At 39.9% G+C, this 20,177-nt stretch overlaps 1 pseudogene; it reads left to right on the top strand.

Annotated features, from left to right (window-relative positions):
- Positions 1–14,148: 14,148 nt before the first annotated feature.
- On the top strand, positions 14,149–19,712 carry LOC149099404 (uncharacterized; annotated as a pseudogene).
- Positions 19,713–20,177: the final 465 nt, after the last annotated feature.

Below are 20,177 nucleotides of genomic sequence, written 5' to 3'. Positions count from 1 at the left end.
ACAGGGCTGGAATAGGACATACACCAAAATAAAAAACATTTTCAAAAAAAGATCCAAGAAAGCATCTGGCCGTTAGTCCTGAAGTCTTGTGGACACTGCGGAATGCAAGTCTGTTTTAGAATACAAGAACAACATTAAGTCTTGGACATTCGTCAGGGAAAAAAACATGAGCTGGGGTAACCAACCCCTGGGGATTGCCCATGAATGTTCCTTGGCTGTTTGATTGCTCTAAAAAGAAAAAACAAAACAAAAAAGAAAAAAATATATGTGTTTGTCTCCTGGGCAAAGCGCGGTTCTGGAATAACTTTTAAGTTGAGGTTAATTGTGCTGGGCGGTTCTGGAATAACTTTTTAGTTGAGGTTAATCACCCAATGCCGTTGAAGGGAGTTGAATGTTGTGCTTGTACTGTGATGTAATGTTTATCTTTATGTTTGTGATGTTTTGTGTTCCTCTCACATTAGCCCTACCTTGTCATGGTTGAGAGGCTTGTGTGCCTTGAGGACACTGAGAGCTATGCTGGCATGAATTGCTGGACAGCCCGAAAGGAGAGAGGCCAGACTAAAGGGGCTACTTCAATGATTTTCAATAAAACACTCATATCTTAAACCAATGTGTTGTTGCAAATGTTTGTATCATAGTACTACAACTGTCCATTTTATATTGACTCAGAGACCAGCGCAAAAGACGTCCAGAACATTCAAAGTACTCCAAATGATAGCCAAATGCATGACGGCTCGTCTGGAAAAATTATGTACACCTTTGTAACATTCTGTGACCCCAAACACTGTTTCCATAACAGCAACTCTACCTGTTTTGTTATGTGCATATTCATCACCCCACAGAACATGTGCAAGACACACAAAACTTCAAGTAGTCCACAAGAAAAAGAAGTGCCTAATAAGTCTTCTAACCAAATTTGACAAAATTCACCCACAATCTGTAAGATCTAAAGACAAATTGACACTGTGAATAAATTATGCAAATGACATGGAGGGCGATGTTTCACTAAGTGGGGGCCAAGTAACGCAAAGTGGGCAAGGTAACACCATGAAAGGGGGCCATGTTACACTAAGAGGGGGCAAAGTAACACTACGTGGGCAAAGTAGCACTATGAGGGGGGGTAAGGTAACACTTAAGGTGGGCAATGTTAGACAGGAACCTAACCTAACCCTAGCCCTAGCCCTAATTAGGTTCCTGAAGTGTTGTCCTCCCCACAAGTTACCCTAGTCAATGTTGTCTGACGGGTTTAACATTTTACAACTTTTGGATTGTGCGGTGATGTAGTTTAGGCCCTTCTCTACCTTCCAGATGAATTTCAAAACGCAACGTTAAATTCTTTGAAATTTACAGAAGGTCAAAGACACCAAAGGGGGCAAGACAACACAGATGGGAGAATATAGTGCCATCGTTATAGCTATCTAAAAGAAGATTTCTGGCATCTTTGTAGGACGTCATTACAGAAAGTATCGGCGTCGCTGTCCTACACGAAAATACAGATTCTTAAGTATTTTGTATTTGGCGGGAACGACGGGGCCAGGCCTAGTCTCGCTTGTCCAAGGCCGTCCCCATCCTAGCTTCCCGTCCTTGTTTCTTAAGGTCCCTACTGAGGTGACGAGGGCCCATCAAATGAATGTCAACCAATGAGCCACAGAGGCAAACACCTCTCCAGTTAGGCTGATTGATATCTATCCTTTGAGGTATTCTGACAAAGTTCAAATTCTTAAAGTCGCTGTGAATGCTTTGAAGGACAATCCCTTTCTGGACAGTCAGATTTTTATTTCTGATGATGTCTCAAAGAACATGCGTAAAGATCGAGCAAGCTTCAAAAAGACTATCTCATGGGGATTAAAGAGAGAAGTGATGTCAAATTTGCATTCATACCTTGTTGGTACCGGCACAAATTTTGTTCAAAATTAAAATCTTTCAAGTTTCCGGATGAGGTAGGCGGGTGTGGTCCTTTGCCTTGCAGATCTTCTGGGAACTTGTTGACCAGGTGTTCGGGTTGCTCTGTTGGCTGTTGGGACTTGTGGTTGGCTATTGGCTACACAGGGCGAAGTGATTGTAGTTGTATGATGACGGTTAATTGTGAAGTCGTCATCCTCTAATTCCAGAGCATCCACTTCTCTATGTCTGTCCTCCTGCTGGACGAATAGCTTGACATGTGATGTGTTTCGCCTGTGCTGCTTCCCCTGTCCATCCTCAATAATGATTTGAGTGCCATGGATCTTTACGATTTTCATGGGGTTTCAGTAGAACTTTGTGGAATATTTGTTGGTGTGCCTCTGTGACTAATACAAAATCATCTATCTTGAGGTTTCTCTTGGATGCGTTGGTAGGGTGAAGAGCATCTGTGCTGGCTTTGATTTTTTTCTCATCGAGCTGGATGCCATTGGCTGAGGTAATGCGTCTGAAGGCATTGATCTGTGGTACGGCGAAAGAGCATTTAGGTAGTTTGAGAGTGATACCACTGTCTGCTAGGCACATCTAAATGTTGTCTAAGATATTAGCAGTTCCTGGAATTTCTCTGATGAGGTCACGAATAAATTTGTGACAATGGCTGTGGCCGCACTAAGAGAGTTAACTGGGTTTATTTTTTAGAAACCTGGTTAAAAATTCTAAACAACTCAACGCGGTTAAAGGTTGGTTATAATAAAATAATGGGGTTATATTTTAGGAGCGGCCGCACTGAAATGGGTTATGAAGCGAGTTAACTCGATTGACGTCACGAGATAAACCAACAAAATGGCAGACTTTGAGGACCATGTTGTTATATTCTCGATTCTTTTTTGTTTTCATTTCCTTTCTCTCCACTCATGGCTAAGGCAGTCCCTCTTCCTTCTAATGTGCACTACGCAAATTTCTAAAGCAGTTCTTTCAAACATGATGTTAATTTCGCGTAGACGTCAGGGTGTTCTCCATCGCCATCGAATGAATTGTCCTCGAGTCTGGGTATATCTGAGAGACCAGCGATGGTTTGGGGAAATCCATAGAAATCCTGCCATGCATGGCTTTTTTAGAGAGCACTTTCGAATGAGCTTAAACTCCTTTCAAGCCCTTTGTCGTATTCTGTCGCCATGTATGGCAAAAAGAAACACTCGCTTCCGTGCAGCGGTACCGACATGAAAGCGTGTGGCAATTGGATTGTGGCATCTAGGAACTGGAGAAAGTTATCGCTCTACATCTATTACGTTTGGTGTAGGAAAATGCACTGTGCTTAACTTTATTCACGAATTCATTCGTACCCTGTTTCACGTCAGAGAAGATTACATCTCTTTTCCATCCAATGGAAGGGAATTAGGAAATGTAATGAACAAATCTGAATTAAAATATGGCCTACCCCAAGTTGCAGACGTTACTGATGGGAGCTGTGTAAAAATTAAAGCCCCTCAAGAAGATCATGAAGCATATTATAACCGAAAGCAATGTTATTCAATTGTTCTACAGGGAGCAACTGACTCAGGAAGTGTTCATGATGCAAGGATTTTTCGTTGAAGCAAACTTTTCAGGCAAATTTCTTCGGGTGATATAATGGAAGGGACTAGGGTCATCAACAATGTAAACGTGAGGCCATATTTGATTGGGGACACTGCCTACCCCTTTTGTCCTTACCTCATGACAGCCTACCACAGCGGATGCTTAAAGTGCACCTAACCCCAAAATTTTTTTTTCGCTAAAACGAATCTCCTTGTTATTTGAAATAGTTCTGCGAAAAAATTTTTGGATTCCGTTAAATCCTCAATTTTCTGTGCCCCGACGAAATCTCGAAAATAGCTCCAAAACACCGCCATTTTGTTTCACGACCGAGTTTGAGGAGAATGGGTCTAGCGACTCTTGTGACGTCTACCCAGGAAGGTTGGATATCTCACGTCCTCTCATTTCCTTCAGGATGGTGCAATACACATTCGAAAAGTGCGCAGAAACGCCTTCCAGAGGTGCTATCGGCTGTTGCAGCAATATTCCAGATTTAAAGAAAGATATACTGTACAATTAACTGACGATGATCGGCTAATGGTGCAACAAAGACGTAAACGATGGTTGATTTTGTCAAACCGAAACAAGCGAACTGAATCTGTGAGAACCATTGAAGAACTCTCACTGGAATTTGTTCCGCAGACTTTCGAACGCTATTTTCATAAATTTTCTGCTTAAAGCTAACCAGCAATTTGTAGAAATACTACCTACAACCTATATCTTCCAATCCCACAGTATTTATAACATACAAAGTTGTGTGATCCGATCATGATCAAGAAGCGTTATACTGATATGTAAATAGATCGCAACTGTACGCCGCTAACCAACACTTATTTCTCTTTCGATTTAGATGAAAGTCGAAGATTAATCCTTTAGAATTACATGATAACAAAATTGTTAGACTCACAGAGTTTTTCGAAGGTTTGGAAATCAGCAGTGCGACAAAGATTCTGTGATATAGCGTCGAAAATATGACCGCGTAACATGTGCGGACCGCTTAGGGAACACATCCTTTTCGCTTATCCGACGAATTTCGCTGCAAACTTTGCGAACAATTTACATTGGTTATTTGGAGTTACGACTTAAAACGTGTGAAAATGTGAAATCGGTAATTGTATGAAATGTTTCCTTCCGCCTTGCTTCCCGCAGCTTCAAAAATACAGGTCCAAACAATACGATTTTCAATCGATTGAAGCCAATGTTTTGGAGGTCATCAAGTCTCGAAAACTGCGACACGTACGTCGCTCTTATAAACATGAAGCATTCAACTGAAAGTAAAACACAAGCTGGATTTAACAGAACAACCACACCTTGATAAAATACATTCTCGCTAAGGACAAATGTAAACGGTCTATAAACATGCGTGGGAATCTTATGTTTAATTGACGAAATTACCATCCAAAGCAGTCCTTGAGTTTTCTTTCCTGCTTTTCGTTTGCCTGCTCCTCCACTTGGTATCTAGCTTTCCGTTCCTAATATACAAGCAACTCGTCCGCAAAGAAGTCTTCCCCTTCGTCCCTTGAAATATTGTAAATTGCTCTCAAAGCTCTAAGCAGTGAGTTCACAGTTGTCGAACGTGCTCGATCGAAGTTTATTTCGGAGTCTTCCGAATCGAAACTTAACTCTGACTCCAGTGACGAAAAAGAAATGATTCTGAGACAAAACTTGGACGTTTTAGTCCCAAAATACATCGGAACGATTAGTTTTGTGTTCCATTTTCTCGAGCAAATACAGAGAGTTGACTGAGGCGCCATTGTGTTTGGTTCCTGGGTAGACGTCATCAGGTACCGCCGCCCCAGACTCCCTAAAACGCGGTCGTGAAACCTTCAAGCGCGACTTTGAAAGGGCATAGAAAATCGAGGATCCAACCAAATTCAAAAATTTCTTCGCCCAAATGCTTCGAATAAAGTCTAGATTCGTTTAAGCGAAAAAAAAATTTTGAGGTTAGGTGCACTTTAACCCCCGGCACAACAAAGGTTTAACAAGGTGCTGACGAAGCTACGCGTTGTCGTGGAAAGAGCTTACGGAAAGTTAAAGATGCATTGGTGATGCATTCTAAAGGAATGAGAGGACGACACAAAGAGTCGCAGAAATCACACTAGCTTGCTGCATTTAACAAAATTTCTGTATCATCATGGGAGACAATTTCGATGATTCTGATGAGGATGAAAGCAGTCTAATCTACTATTTCTTTAGCTTTTGCAATTTTATTTTTGCAGAGCCCCACTGAAAACCACATGTATGTGAAGTGGGCTCCCTGTTGAAAGGTCTTTATTATTATTATTATTATTATTATAGGGATGACAATGATGAAGATGGACCAGAAGAAGATGACGAAGGTCAAGAGATAAGACGAGCCCTCACAGAATACCTCTCACAGTAGCATACTTAGAAAGTGTCATATCAGACGAGAGCAACACTTTTCCACTCACTTTTCTTCCTTTTTCTATTCCACTATGCCTGGACTTCAGTACCCTCTTTTCAGGGATGAGGTTGTGGTGTGTACAATTCGGTTGGGCGTGTTTTGTGTGTGCGTGTGTGTCTGCGTGGGAGGGGGGGTGGTGGTGGTGGTTGGTTGAAGAATGAATTTTCATAAGATGATTGGAAACTTTGAATATACCCCACATGTTTTTATTGCATATCTCTCAGATTAAACTCTTTAGTGGAGTCTCTGAAACCCAGCAAAAAGGATTTATGTTCAGTCCCCAACTGAGATACAAGTCCACAGCAGCTGTCTTGACATCATTTTATAGTATTGAATATATATTTTTTATTTTAATTTGAACATTTCAGTTGGGTTACAAAAGATATTCCTAACTGCTACTGGTTTTCCTAGGTGTTTTTGAACCAGGAACTCCAGTCTAGTACTGACACTGTCTTTGTCACGAAACACTACGCTACATTCTTGTCACGCATGCTAAACATAGCATTGTTTGACAGAGACAGCCCAAAACGGAACTAGGATCGGACCATGTTCTAAGGCAGTTTCAATGCAACTGTAAACTTTTAACCTGAGACAACATGTTTGAGCTTCACTTAGTTTGCTAGGGTTGGGACTTGGGCGTGGCACTTTCTTTATGTGTGTACTGAAGCTGAAAAAAACCAACTTTAAATAAAAACATTTTAGTTCAGTTACAAGAGAGAAAAATGTTCTGACACTCAAAAAGTTTTTGAACGCACTTTGAACACAGCTGTAAACCTTTAGGATAGCATGTTGAACCTACACCAGTTAAGATTCTCTAATTGTTTTTTGGCTTGAAATGCCATGGCACAAAGTGTAAAAGAAACAACAGTAATAAATAAATACAGTACTTGTTCTCTTTAGTCTTCATCAGAACTTTCTAATTTCTCTTTAGCTCTTTTCTTTCCTTTTTTATCACCAAGAACTGTACCTAGTTCTCTAATTGCAATTATCAGCAAATCTCGACGCCTTTCTTCCAACTCCTTTAAGAATTGAAAGTAATGTTCCTGGCCCCTTCAGCTTGCTTCTAAAACTTTGGTTTGCTTTTCAAAAAGATCAAACAATCGATCATCTTGTTCATCTTTCTTAACTTTTACCTTTGGCTTTCTTAGGCGACTTTCCTTTTTTCAACTTAGCCTTCTTTGGGGGGCTTGCTGGTGTCTCATCAGTATCTTGAAGTTTTACACCTGAGGTAGAGGGCTTGTCAAGATCAGAGTGGACTTGACATCCTTCTGTTGCTCACTGTAGCATTTGCAGGGGAACTTACAGAATTATCTTCATTTAAACTTGCTTCAGTCGCAGATGTCGCTGGAACACTGGACTTGCTTGAATTTCTCACAAATGGCATTGTGATTTAATGTTTATCACCCATAATTGCTTTTTTCATTGCTTTTGTACCATTTCCAGTTTTAGTAGATAAGTCCTTAGCTTTCTGGTACGCATTAAGCAAATTGTGCCATTTATCTCTGCACTGAGTTCCTGTCTTCAACGAGGAAGATGCATTTATTTCGTCTCTAGCTCTGTTAACTTCATCCGCTATTTGTTGCCATTTTTGTGAACTACCGCTCCCTGTTAATCCGCTTTTATGCTCCTTACAGAGGTTGATTAAAATTTCCTCTTCTGCAGTGCCCCAAGTGTTTCTCTTCCTCTTGGTGCTGCTGGCTGTCGATGAGCTGTCGCTCATTTCAGAACAGCTTGCTGGTGAATAAGGTAAATAGTATAACGCTTCCTGCACAGATCATATTTCAGGCCTCAAAGTTCCTTGCCAAGTTGACTGATTTGGGAACGGTGACGCGTATTGGGAAGGACACCAGTAACCCGGTTGAGTAATATAACTGTTGCTAGAATTGTTATAAATGTTGTCACCAGGTGCCATGTTCAGAAGTTTATGCAGGTGTATTTTCCATGCCGGACAACATTTCACACACACACCGTGATGATTGACACATTTTGCGAAAAAGCCAATGCATGGTGCTGATCAGACTACTGATAAGAGACCACTAACCTGGGTTAAAGCATGGAAAAAGGAGGTTTAAAATTAACCTAACCCGGTTAAAAAATCTATTGTTCATCAATAAATTTCCGTGGTAATTGTAAACCTGGTTTAAGTTCCATGAACAGCCGAAATTAGTGGCCGCATTACGATTTTTCAGTAACCCAGTTAACCGTAATTAATTAATTAGAAATAACCCGATTAACTCTCTAGTGCGGCTGTGGCCAATGTTCTCCTGATGGGGATGCACCCATTATAAGGCGAATGAAACGATGTGAGCCATCATCAAGTGTAGAGAAGGCAATGATGTAGCGTGATTCTTCAGCCAATGTAAGTTGCAGTTAACCTTGTGAGAGATCAACTTCGGAGAAGATGATTGCACCTTCCATCTGCTGGAGAATCTCATTAACTGTGGGTATTTGTTCCCAGCGCTGTGTAAGGGCAGTGTTTGGCATTCACCTGTCTAGAACCAAACGAATGTCTCCATTTTTCTTAGGAATGGCCATAAGGGGTAATAGCCAGGGTGTCGCTCCTTGGACTTTTTCACCGATGCTCTCGTTGCGCATTTCCTCAAGCTTGGAGTTGACCTTTGCTTTTATGCTATGAGGAATTCTTTGAGACGGTTGAGCTACTGGGAGTGACCCTTTCATCAATTTCCAGTTTCCTGCAGGTGTTTTTCAAATTGCCTGTCCCACTGAACAGCTTGAAGTGTTTAGTATGGATTGCATGAACTTGAGAGTCTTCGTGTTGTAATGTGATATTGTTGAGGTTGATGCTCAGAGGATCAAGTGCTGTTGAGGAGTTAAAATTGAGAAGACATTTGGATTTGCTGTTAGAAACATGGAAGATCGGTTCTGTTGACTTTCCACTGCAAGCAAAAATAGATTCTGTAAAATTGGCCAGCAATGTGTAATGGCTGCTTGGCGCCATAAGCATGGATTTTGACTGTTGAAGGCGTTAACCAGAAGTTGGCATTTTGGGCTTCAGTGCAATCCACAGTTGCCTCATTGAGCACATTGACGGGGGCATAAGAATCCACAATTACTGTAACTGGTACAGCATTGATGATAACAGTGGTTTCGGGATGTGTAGTTGTACTGTGGATGGTGAAGAGGTATTCGTCATCTGTCTCACTTGAATTGGGCTCTGGTTGCGTGACGTCACCTGTCACATGTTGGATGCCATGTGCTGTAGATTGACTGGAGAGACAAAATTTTGGAAAGTGATTCAATTTATGGCATCCATGACATTCTGTTCCTTGAGCTGGGCATGAACGCATCGCACCTTTGTGTGAGAAAAAGACTGTCACAGTTTCTGCAAACAGTGGTCAATTGCTTGGGTGGCAGAGGCGGTTTTCTCTTTTGTCATTTGTTATGTAAGCCATTTTGGTTTCGGCGATTGTTATGTAATCCATTGCTCGAAAACCTGAGTTGTTGAGCAGAAAACGTGACTGGTTTAGCTGAGTGTCCACAGCATTTAATGCTAATGTTGGCATTTGAGAATGGTGGCCCTCAAGCCTTTTTGCTTGTTCATCGATGCACTCAAGTGATCTACCATGGTTGAGAAGTTCCTGCAGTGTAAAACTTTCCCTCAGGGCTTGTCTGCAAAGGCATTTATCCCTTGTTTTGTAAATGATTTGTGTCCACATTTCGTCATTTATGCTTGGGAAATTACAATCAGATGCTTTTGTTTTTAAATGATGATAAAAGTCGTTGAGAGTTTCGTTGACTTCTCGTTTGAGGTCTCAGAACTCAAAGAACACCATATCTTTATTTTGTATGGGGTCAAAGTGCTGGTTGAGAGCTGGAATGGCCGTTTCATAGGTGGTACAGTGTCCGGTAAGATGTCGAAAATATCGTTGGTTGAATTGCCTTTGTATATAAGCAATAGTCCTTGGCAAATAGTGGGGTCAAATTCCCATAGACTTAGATGAAGATTTCAAAGCAACACACCCGTTTCTTCCATCGTTGTCCAACCGTGGAAGGATCCACAGAGGGGTTGAACTGCTGAAATGGCAGTAATTTACTTTGAGGCGTAGCAACAGTGGCTGCTACAGTGGTTACAGTTAAAGTGCCTGAACCAGTTGAAGGATTTGTGGAAGGTGGTGTGCTCGGTTCAGTATCGGAATTCTGGGTTATCCTCATCACCAATGTTGTGTTTGATTATGAGTTTATTCCCATATGTACTACGTGGACATTGATGTGCATACACTGTGCATAAAACTACTACTGTACGCAATCAATCACATGTCCTGTCTAGTAAACATTAACTCTGATTAAGATACAACAGTGTCAATGACATACAGGATGACAGCTAGGCAAATAACTTATCGTTGATCTTTTCCCAACTCCTCGTTATCCTTGACAAACACCTCCATGCTCCACTTGCTGTTTAACATATTCCTCCATCAAACTCCTCATACAAGGATAATGCATCTTCAGAGAATGCGTAAGTGAGGCCATCTTTGTGATCCCTGAACACTGCATTGTACATCTCTGTAAGATCATGCAGATTAAACTCTTGTAGTTTGTTGTACCTTCAGGCAAACAAAATGTAATATATACGGTTATAAAAGTTCACAAAATTAACAAATAGATTTGCTGCTTGTCTTTTTAGTAATTGATCACAGATGATGTCAAAATGTTGCAAGGACCAAAAATGGTGCACAAGGTGATAACCAAGTGTGTCATTGATGTGTCATTGCACACAGCAAGGTAATAGAGAAACAAAAACAAAATGCGAAGAATAATTTGACCTGTACCTACATGTATTGTATAAATGTATTTGTATTATGCAAAATTCTATTTAAAAGGACTGTTGATCTTCTCTTATATCATGACCCAAAGTTTCTCAAACAATTGTTCTGCAAAATACGAGCTTCCCATCAACTGACGAGAAGAATTTGTTTGATGGCCTTCATTATTCAAGTATTCTTTAAAAAAAGACACAAACAGAAATTTTTTATTTCCTTTCACCTCTCCTTAATTACATTTTTGGTAGAAAAAAACTGCAGTATTTATTGTAGAAAAATTTTGAGTGTTTTATAGACACTGTGTTGGGCTAAGGTATATGAGAAATGCCCTCTCCTGATTGGGGGATTTGACCTTTCCTTTTCAAAGAAAAAATGAGATTTAAGGGATTGAAAAGTGCATTTTGGCAGATAATTACCCAGGCAGTGAGGCCTGGGGTTAAATTTCGGCTCCGTTTTTTTCTCCTCATTCAGTCACAAATTGCCGTCTGGTCTAAAGTGCATGCGTCAACTGTGCATGCGTACAGCACATGGAATTTACAGAAGTTGTCGTTGTGAGAAGTTAGCACAGATTACATGATTTCTAGGGCGATGAAATCATTTACAAACGAACACACCATTCGAGGTAGACCAACACTAAAGGACACTAAGTGTTTTCGGAACGGGTCAGTCTGCAAACCTTATGAGAGATCAATTTACGAGCGAACATTTTGAGTGAATTTATCAAGAATCATGTTATACCAAAGGAGCCATCAATTGCGGCTATCAACTCTTCATCTTGATAAAAAGCATCTTTAGAAATGTCGTCGTATGATCGTAAACCGGGTAGAATCGCAGCACGAACGCAAGAACGTCTGAGCAACAAGAGCAGAAAGGTTAGAGAATTTGTTTATGAATGTATCTGTTTGAGTACACCTAAGTAAAACGCTCTGAGAAACTTCGTTAAGTATAATAAAGATAAAATCTCGAACTAAACAATATTTTCTCGTTATATTCTTGTAACAGTTATGTGTCTTTACAAGGTGAAACCCATGTAGCGAATTACTGTACATTTAAGCTGAAAGAAACTGATGTACATGTATGTTGACCCTAGCAAAACAATTCTTGGCTTGCATTGTCACACAATCCTGACGCAATAAAAAATTTATTTGAAAACAATTTAGCAGATTAAATCAAGAAATTGTGATGTGATAGGAGATTAATAAAGATGACACCACTAATTTTTAAGTCTGCATTTTACCAAGCTCAGATTTTCGTCGAAATATTTTGCACAAATTTAGAGACCAGTACCTCCGTGGTACGCCAACATTGTGGCCGGAAAATAGTGTAAACATCTGGAGCTTACTTTGGCTATCTAGGCGACTGATTATCTGTACTGAACAAACAAGCATTTGCATAAGCACTTTTCCTAGTACTTTAACTGCTGATTGGGCCAAAAATCACGACATAAGTATATGTTTTTCGACAAACACGTTCGAAGGTCTATGTCACGCACCGCCATAACGTGGAAATTAAAAATGTCTCGCTCTTTTCACGCCTAAAGACCTGCAAATGAGTAATAAGCTATTAATCAATTCCAAGAAATGAAATCAAAAGCAGAAGAGCTTAAGCACATCGATTCGATTGAATTTCGTACAACTTCAAATGCATAACATTTAGCTCAATTGAAATATAGCTAGTGCTTCTCAGTATAACGACTGCCTGGGTACATGCAGCAAAGCGTCTAGTTCTGAACATGGTTTTGCCATTAAAATGTACTAAACTCAGTGGCCCTATTTCCACTTTCTCCACTCTGGGCTCTATCTACAGTTTGAAAAAGGGATTGTTTGCAGTATACTGGAAATTACACTCTTGAAAAGTAAACTTCTAAAGACCCCTCTACCATCCCACACTATAAACGCCTCCCCGTGGACGTAAATAATTGGTCTCTTTCAATATTACCTGTGTTTCTTTTCTGGTCATAACCTTTGGCTTGACAATAGCATGCAGGAAATCCTCGTCAAAACCATTTTGTGAGGACACCATGGCTGGATAAACTTCTAACAAAAGGTTTTTGACCTGTATAAATCCTCCAAGCGATAGAGAAGTTTGTTCAGTGCTGACATGTCTCAATTGTTCCCAAGGTTTGAGGTTAGGGAATCACCATTATACTGGTGGCAAAGACTTCCTACCTCCTTCCTGTCAATGACAGCATGAAGAGTATCACACATCTGTCTTAAATAATTGCTGCTAGTCCTCCATACTTCAGAAGGTGCTGCCTGAGACCAGCGTCTGTGAATTCATTAAGCAAAATACAGGAGCCTTCATTGACCTTCTCAATGTGGGAAAGGGGGATTTTTGCTCTGTACTTAAATGCTTGACTTTTACCTGATGATAGAGGGGAGATACACAGGGTAAAAAGTGTGAAATTCTTGCTGTATGGCTTTTGCAGGGATGGCTTGACGAAGGAGCAAGATCCAAGTAGAGCAGCAATATTCAACAGCATTGCCATAGACATAATTTCTTTAACTACATTATGTGGGCACGAGAATTCCTTGATCCAATAGACCTTTTGCATGCCGAGCGGGGACTGGTCACTGGAGGTATGCGACCGCCATCTTTGATATGACACATGGCTAATTATTAATGTGCACTCGTGTTGACCTTTGCTCGCTAGCTAAAAATGACAGCTAATAGTGAAGAAACTTATAAAACTTTAACCCAAAGATGCCTAGATGAGTTTATCAAGGAAGAGAAATCGGATCAGAGGGCTCAGGCGTTCTTCATGGAAGATTATGTTCACAAGCTTTTTATCGCATTTCACGAAGCAGAATGTTGTGTTATGAAATGAAAATGCTATCGATCGATGTCTAAGTTGGAAAAGCCGCACGAGATGAAAATTATCTTGGAATTCAGCGACTCAGGATTGAATATTGTGTTTAGAAGATGTTCTTGCAAGGCCAGGCGGGGACATTGTCATCATCTCTCGGCTTTAGCCTACATGGTGTTGAGTTCTATGAAGGAGAGTGATGGTGCTTCAGCTTGTACTTCAAAGCCCCAGCAATGGCATGTTCTTAGAGGTGCAAAATCGACCTGCAACCCTGGATGCAGCTAAATTTTTTTAAAACCATTGGTGGAAAAGGAATCAAGAGGTGCATCATTGTGCCTTTATGATCCAAGACCTCTCAAGAGAAAGGACTCTGAGGAAAGCAAACAAATATTTTACGAGTTTCAAGATAAATTTAAAAAGGTATGCCCAACTGCACCAGTTGTTCACAAGGAAAATTATAGTTCTACCACCGTTAAAACAAATCTTGGTGAATACCTTAAGGGCAGTCCATTAAGTTATCAGCTACCTTCAGTTGATTGTATTGGAAATCAAACAAACATATGGCGAGTTACCATTTAAACTTCCTGTGCTGAGTGATGACTGGAATGAATATGCACATGGGTTTCAAAATGTAGATCTTAGCTTCATTACCTTGTCGCCAAAAGATGCATCACAACTTGAATGTGACAGGAGAGAGCAAAGTGGAAATTAGAGCAAAGCGCATCACTGCATCTCAGTTTGACCAGGTTATCAAAAGAAAGGCATCTGTCACAGAAACGTTTCTGAATGAACTGTTTCAAGGAAAAACAATTCAGACACCAGCTATGAAGAATGGTTTGACCAACGAGATCAGAGCTGCAAAAGAGTATCTTGATTGTGGACAAAATAAAAAAATATACAAGAGTGGACTAGTGGTTAACCCAGCATTTTGTTGGTTAGGGGCTTCACCAGATGGTATTATTTATGACCTTTCAATGGGAGAAAATCTCTTTGAGATTTTTGAAGCTAAATGTCCATTTTGTGGGGCAGCTAAAAAAGTAATTGACATTATTAGAGAAAATAAGCAATTTTACTTAAAGCAAACAGACAATGGGATTAAGTTGAAAGAAAATCACAACCACTATTATCAAGTCCAGGGCCTAATGGGCATCACTGGGCTTAAATGGTGTGATTTTTGTGTTTGGACAGGTTTAGATTTCTTTCAGCAAAGAATTATGTTCAATCAAACGTTGTGGAATAATATGCTTTCCAAATTAACAAATTTCTACTTTGCACATTCTTATACATTCCCCACAATGAAAGGATGCTAACTTTCCTATTATTAATGACATCATACCAAGCCATTATTTTGTGGTAAATGTTTTAAGCTGTGAAATAAGGCCTTTGAAACAATTTTTGTCTTTTTTTTGGCTGTTGGTTGTTTCTGTATTGTATTTTCATAGATGAGTTTACATTTACACAACAAATTTCTGAAATACATACAAATTCCATGTATCTTGCATTTCAGCTAATAGAAGACAGTTGCAATTATTAGTTATTGTGCAATGACTGGGGACTGAAAATTCACCAGAAGTGCACAGACTGTCCAGATCTGATTAAGCAGACCAGCCTGATTACCCAGGCAGTGAGGCCTGGGTTTAAATTTTGGCTCTGTTTTTTTTTTTTCCTCGTTCAGTCACAAATCGCCGTCTGGTCTCTAAAGCGCATGCATCACCTGTGCATGCGTACAGCACATGGAATTTACAGAAGTTGTTGTCATGAAAAGTTAGCACGGATTCCATGATTTCTGGGGCGATGAAATCATATACAAATGAACACACTGTTTGAGGCAGACCAACTCTAAAGGACATTAAGCGTTTTTGGAACGGGTTGGTCTGCAAGCCTTATGAGAGATCAATTTACGAGTGAACATTTTGAGTGAATTTATCAAGAATCATGTTATACCAAAGGAGCCATCAACCAGGGCTATCAACTCTTCAACTTGAGAAAAAGCATCTTCAGAAGTGTCATTGTATGATCGTGAACCAAGTAGAATCCCAGCACGAACTCAAGAACAGCTGAGCAACGAGAGAAGAAAGGTAAGAAAATTTGTTTACGAATGTATCTGTTTGAGTACACCTAAGTAAAACGCTCCGAGAAACTTCGTAACAGAGTTGTGTCTTTACAAGAGTGAAACTCATGTAGTGAATTATTGTAAATTTAAGCTGAAAGAAACTGATGTACATGTATGTTGACCCCAGCAAAACAATTCTTGGCTTGCACTGTCACGCAATCCTGACACAATAAAAAATTTATTCAACAACCATTTAGTGGATTAAATCAAGAAATTGTGATGTTATAGGAGATTAATAAAGATGACACTTCACTAATTTTTGAGTATGTGCGTCTTCCCAAGCTCAGATTTTCGTCAAAATATTTTGCACAAATTTACAGCGACCAGTACCTCCACGGTACGCCAACATTGCGGCCGGAAAATAGTGTAAACATCTGGAGCTTACTTTGGCTATCAAGGCGACTGATTATCTGTACTGAGCAAACAAGCATTTACATAAGTACTTTTCCTAGTACTCTAACTGCTGATTGGGCTAAAAATCATGACATAAGTATATGTTTTTCAACAAACGCGTTCGTAGGTCTATGTCACGCACCACCATAACTCGGAAATTCAAAATGTCTTGCTTGCTTGAGAAATGCAAATAACAATGACAAAGGCTGAGGAAAATGGACTGAAACGTTTATAGGCTGATATAAAGACCTTGACTCTTTTCATGCCCTAAAATCTGCAAACATGTAATAAGCTATTAATCGATTCCAAGAAATGCAATCAAAAGCAGAAGAGCTTAAGCACATTGATTCGATTGAATTTCATACAACTTCAAAGGCATAACATTTAGCTCAATTGCAATATAGCTAGTGCTTCTCAGTATAACGACTGCCTGGGTACACGCAGCAAAGCATCTAGTTAACTGGAAATACATTTTGTGGTATTTTAAATGTCTTGATTCTGCTTATTGTTCTCTTGACATGTATTCTCAAATTTGCAATTTCCTGAGTCTCTTTTACTTGATTCTCTGAAAACTGTCCCTGATTACTGAGGAAAAGAGGAATATTAAAAGTACATCCTAGAGGCTCTAGTAGGTAATTTATTACAAAACCTCTATCAGCCATTACATTGTCCCCTCTTTCAAGCAATGTGAGAATTCCAGACTGTTTGGTGATTTCCTTGTCCGATATCACTCCAGTATACAACTGAGATACAAACATAACACTACCTGAGGGTGCAATGCCCAACAGAGCTTTGGCTGTAGTGGTACTTTTGTATTGTGAAAAAATTTGAGACTGCCTTAACAAAGAGGAAGGTGTGTGGATCTTGAATTCAGTCACATCAAGGGTCACTCTTGTTGAAGGAAATTTTCTAAAACTGTCAGGCATTGTTTCTTGAATTGCGTGTTTGGGCAACCAAAAATTAAGAGAACCCAAGACAAAATAAAGCAGATTTATACATGATGTAAATATTCTTGAAACAGTAGCAATGAAAATGTTGAATAAGTTGGCAATACGCTGTAGTGGGATACCCAAACGCAATCTTGCAAGGGTCAAAAAGAAAGCTCTGTTAGTGTGACCTGTGCTGGCATTAGCCGTTTGTGTGCTGTCCTCATCTCCATCAGGCAGGTTCCCATGAAGATTTCGGCTCCAGTAACTCATGTTTTCAGCGTTACAGAAAACAAGTCATAAATTCTCTATAGCTGGATGCATTTTGAAAGCCAGAGTAAAAGTGGATGTCATCGTCGCTACCTTCAAATCATTTAAACGAGAATGTCATATTATCAATCCTTGATTTTTCTGATATAAAATTGGATTTCAATACCCTTATTTCATCATCCTTTTCTTGAAGTAATTCCGTCAAACACTCAATCTCACGATCCTTTTCCTGGCAATGACTGCATAGAGTTTCCTCTTCACCTTTCCCCATTCCACGTGAACTTGTCTTTGACAAGCGCTGATTGACTGGTGTTTTCCAGGGGAATACTGAGGGCACAGCATCGTCCTTGAGAACTTTAAGCCCACCAAGTGTTGTTCGGTAATCATCAGCCGTAAAATGAAGAGAACACACTCAAGTGTGCTCAGTTATAATAAACAATTCCGCTCATCACGACTTTTTTTTACCTTCCATTTCTTCTTTGACTCACATTTTGGAAAGCGATGAAAGGATAGTTCTTTTTCCCTTGATGACTGCGAATGGCAGAGAGGAACACAACATTGGTTAACCATGGCTGACCCGCTTCACCTTTCAAGATGGCGGACGCATACCTCCAGTTACCAGTCCCCGCACAGCATGCAAAAGGTCTATTGACAAAAAATAGCAGTGCTAAATGAGTGTTACTTATAGGATATTATATGTAACACAATCAAACAAACAGACTGACAACTATGTTATTGGATCAAATTTTTTTATACATGATTGGTCAGTTGTTAATTAACTGGCTTTTGTCATGAGGTTATTGTGGTTGTTGAGATGTGCTTTAGCAGTGGTGGCCAGCAAGGAGGTAAAAATTAGAGTGAATGAATGAGGTGTCTGCTGGGAAAAAAGAAGCCATTGTAGAGGGGTGGCAAAAAGTGGAAGAAAAAAGGTATAGTCTGCATACCAGCCAACTGTCCTGTCGGGCTGGAGCTTTATCTCAGTTTTGACTAGGAATATTGCTACTCCCACTGGCTGGAATGCTAATCACTCAGTGCAGAAATGATAGTATGTGGAGCTTTAATTACTGTATTGAAGTTGCAAACATAATGGGGAAATGCCTTTTAAAGGGTTGATCAAATGCATATCCTGTATAACACAACCCAAAGATTTCATGGCATTCACTATAACCATCTTTGATGATCTCTAGTCCATTGCTGTGTTACTATGGGTGGAGTCACTGGGTGGAGAGAGGCACCGTGAGAGTAAAGTGTCTTCATCAAGAACACAACATAATCTCCCCAGGCAGGGCTCAAACCCAGACTGCTTGATCCCGAGTCAAGCATTTACATATTAAAAATGTGTGGCAGTATTTCTTTAAGGGTTTCTGAGAGGCAACTAGAAAGCCAAATCTTCCAGACAGCCGCAAGAAGTTTGCAAAAATTCCAAATGATAGCATTGTCTCTATGGTTGTAACTCCACTAAACTTTAATAAAAAGGCCAAATGTTTGGCCAAAAAGATAAAAAAATAAAACATGAAACACAAGGTAAGGTTCAGGATCTCCAGTACAGGATTATCGGAAAAGATTCCCAGTACTTTGCAACAATTTTGTGAGATTGATTACATGGCTCAGTAGTGAGACTGTCACCAACAGAGAAAAAGAGTGCTAATTTTTGCATACCTTACATTAAGACCGGCGCAGTGAGCAGACGTGTCTTCAATCGCCCCCTGATCAATAGTTTCTAATATGCCTAATGTCACTGTAACATCATTGAAAAGGGAAAATGACAGCCTGAAAGCAGAAATCGCTACCCTTGGATGTGGATTTGAAAATCTGCAGCAAACTCTCACGTGAAATGATGCACAGGAATCTGGCAATGGTGGCAAAGCAAGCTGCTCCATCACAAAAGACGAAGCATTGAACACTCTTCAATTCTATGGAAAAGCTTATGACAATCTCCGCTCGGAAGCTGATAAGATTCTTTAACAATTGTGGTCACATTTAAATGCTAACTTCCTGAGTAACTTCCCGAGTAGATGATATCAGAAATGCTATCAATGGAATTCAGCGTCACAGCTACTAGTACAATGTCAAGATAGTTGGTCTCCCTGAAATCGACCCGCGAGAATCAGCATCCACCTCTACGTCTTTATACATAAGCCTTCAAAAAGTTTCAGGAGTGGATATAAATAACCAAGATGTCGACATTGTGCACCATCTCCTGGCTAGACAAGCTACTGCTGGCCCGAGACCAGTTATCTGCAAATTCATTCAAAGAATCGTCAAAGAAGTTATCAACCAAAGCTTGCAAGGTTTCTGCAATGTCGATTGGTTTACCAGCCGAATGTTCTCTGGGAAATGTCAAGATTTTCGATCATCTCACTCCACAGACCCAGAAGCTATTTGCCAAAGCTAAGAAATTTCAAGTTCGAAATGGATTCAGGTTCTGTTGGTCAAAAAACTTTATTGTCTATTTGCAAAAGTCTGAGGAGTCCCATCCAGCACAAAAGCCAGGAAGACCTTGAACGATTTGCACGCCAAGAGGACTTACCTATGAGCTAAGTAGTGTACTTCTTTCAACATAGCACTTTAAATTATAGTAGTGATCGCATTGAATCTCTCTTATATAATCCTATAGATCAACCTGGATTATTTGAACCACTCTCAAATGATCTTAACCCTGATTCAAACTCTTTTACTCACGTACCGACTTGCAGATATATGGTTGAGGAAGATATTAAGGCCAGGGGACTGTAAATATCAAGAATTGATTTTCAAAACTGAAATCACGGATTTTTCATCTTTTGCCAGGAGAAACCCTTTGGTGAAATATTTTCGAAAATAGGACTAAAACTTGCCAGAGAGTTTTTTATTTTGAGAAATCCAGCAAAAAGGAGAATTGTGGTTTTCGCACTGCAGCCACAGTAAATTCAGCCGAAAATTTGGACATATTCACATCAGTCTCAGAGAAAGACGGCTCGGTCTATTAAAATGACCTTTTACATGTATGTTT

This window comes from Orbicella faveolata, unplaced genomic scaffold, assembly GCF_042242905.1.
Source record: "Orbicella faveolata isolate gen_17 unplaced genomic scaffold, um_ofav_v1 contig_46, whole genome shotgun sequence".
NCBI classification, from domain to species: Eukaryota; Metazoa; Cnidaria; class Anthozoa; order Scleractinia; family Merulinidae; genus Orbicella; species Orbicella faveolata.
The sequence above is the reverse complement of the archived record's forward strand: the minus strand, read 5'-3'. Positions and strand labels throughout refer to the sequence as shown.